This window comes from Sceloporus undulatus, chromosome 6 (genome assembly GCF_019175285.1).
Source record: "Sceloporus undulatus isolate JIND9_A2432 ecotype Alabama chromosome 6, SceUnd_v1.1, whole genome shotgun sequence".
Taxonomy (NCBI): Eukaryota; Metazoa; Chordata; class Lepidosauria; order Squamata; family Phrynosomatidae; genus Sceloporus; species Sceloporus undulatus.
Window position 1 is genome coordinate 126,780,184 of NC_056527.1, and position 2,726 is coordinate 126,782,909.

The window sequence follows — 2,726 nt, forward strand, 5'->3', positions numbered from 1 at the left end:
AGTATATAGTAGCTCCTGAAGGCTCTTTGCTAGGAAGGGAAGGAAAAAGTCGAAACCGCTTGGTGGCAGCAAAAATCTAATATGAAAAGCTAGAGCTAGTGGGAATAAGGGACCAGTAAATGATAAAAAAGAGACAGCATGTTATAGTGGTCTGATGTTTGACTGGGATACGGGGAGGCCATGGTTTGAATCCTCACTTGGCTATGGAAGTCTAGGATGAACCTGGGCAGGTCAGAGGAAGGCAAGGGCAAATTCTGAACCAATTCTGCCTAGGAAACCCCTATAGAGTCCCTTTGGGTCACCATAAGTCAGAATCTATTTGAATGCTCACACAAACAACAGGTGGTAAAAGTACAAGCAATGGGTATAGCTGTGTTCCAGTTTTACCTTCCTCTAGTAAAAAGTGTCCATAAATACCAACAGCCCTGCTCCGTCCCAAATTAAAAAAAGGACAGGGACAAAGCAAAGGATTGGGGGGGTGTTTCTAGTTTGCTTACCCACTTACACAATATGCTGGCAACTCGAAAAACCCTCAAAGGTGCTCTGTGCGATCTGTAAGAGACTGGGCTGTAATTCCCAAATTTTTGCACTAAGGCTGACGATTCTGGGAGTGAAAGATCAAAAAAGCAAAATTCCAGGCTCTTCTGGTGAATGCATCACAGAACAGAGAACATTGCTGTTTATGGTCCCATTTAAGTTAGGATATGTGGGTGGAAGAAGCCTTATCAGACTATTTGGTGGTGATAGCGGTGGGCACTGGTGACAGTAGTACCACATGGGTGCTGCTGCATGTATTTCTCCCAGTGCCCTCTGTATAGTGGTGTTGGAGCATTGTGGCAAAATCCAAAAGGTCTCCTCCTATTTGGATGGATCTGGGACCAGGTAGATACCTGTACAAATGGGACACTGAGGCCTAGGTAGTTGTTCTATAGTGCTTGCTGCCCCTGCAAGCGACCTTTGAAGAAAGAAACCGAGGCTGCATCTGGACTGCAGAAACAATCCATTTTGACACCACTTTAACCACCCTGGTTCAAAGCTATGGAATCGGCATTGTAATTCTGTGAGAGGCATAGCCTTCTCTGTCAGAGGCTTGAGTGCACACAACACACTCTAGTAGTCTATGCCCCATTCTATCTTAAGTCTTTCCACTGAGAAAGGGACCTCCAAGTGCCACAGCATCAAGGGCTTAGAATCCACAACTTCACTTGTTTTCACATGATGCCAGCTTTTCATCCAGGATGTTTTGCAGCACACTGTTCTCTTTGTACTTAATTTCTCAATCTGCATTCTAAAAAGCCTCTATTGCATCCATTATGAGGCAAATGATATGTCCAGGGAAACCATCCAATGGTGACTAGAGCACACCAGGTTATGATTATATTTTTAATGATATGTAAATGGGTTGCTTAGGAAAATAAAGTGTCTAGGCTATGACTGTGGGCTAGGTGTATACATTAAAAAAGTGGGCTATACATTTCCTAAAAGCATCTTTTAGGAAAGGCACCCTTCCACTAAGCCTTGTGGTCTCTCTATGTGTTTGGATTACCATTTCTACCATCTTCAACCATACTGGTGTACTGGTAAGGATGATGTGAGCAGTAGTCCAACACATCTACAGGATGCTAGAAAAGAAAAAAATACACATTCCTGTTTGTTGCAAATTTCCTTAAATTAACTATTCAAATGCACCTTTCTAGTCAAGCTGGACTATTTCATGTCCATCTAACCTGATACAGTTGGTCCTCTGTATTCATGGATCTGCATTCATGGTTTCTCCATCCATGTAAATTTTAATGTATTTTTTCTTATTGCATATTGTATTATATGTGTATCGGTTTATTATGCTGTACACCATCCTGATTACAAGAAGGGTGGTATAAAATAAAACTTTGATTATTATTATTATTTATTATTATTATATATATAATATTTATTTGTATACCGCCCTCTGGCAAACCAATCCGGGCGGTTAACAACAGTAAAAAATATAAAATATGACAATTAAAAACACTTTATCCCTCCCCCTTAAGACAGTATTAAATAGTATAAATATTAAAAATACAATATCAAGGATAAAAACAGCAATTAAAACTAAAAACTAAAACCCTGATATCCCTCTGTGTGATCCTCAACATCTCTAAGATGGGGCCCACGGGGAATGAGGGAATCAGGGAACCTGGGCGGGAGGTTAATCTGGAAAGGCCTGCCGGAAGATATCCGTCTTGACCGCTTTTTTTAAAGCTGTCAATGATGTTATCTGACGGATCTCATCCGGCAGGTCGTTCCAGAGTTTGGGGGCGACAGCAGAGAACACCCTCTGGGAGGTTGCCGCAAGCCTAGATTTAGAGGCTCAGCAAGTTCCTCCCAGAGGACCGGAGAGCGTGGGGGAGGATTGTACAGGAGGAGGCGGTCTCTAAGATAGTTTGGACCCAAGCCATTTAGGGCTTTAAAGGTGATAACCAACACCTTGTACTGGACCCGGAAGCTGATAGGCACCAGTGGAGGGACCATCAAAATCGGAGTAATGTGGTCCCTCCTAGATGTACCTGACACAAGCCTGGCTGCCATGTTTTGAACCAGCTGTAATTTCCGAGTCAAGCACAGGGGTAGCCCCATGTAGAGTGCATTACAGAAATCAAGGGCGTGAGGTTACCAGGTCGTGCACAACCGTCTCGAGATCCCTTACTCCAGAAAAGGGCGCAGCTGGCGTATAAGCCGAAGCGGAT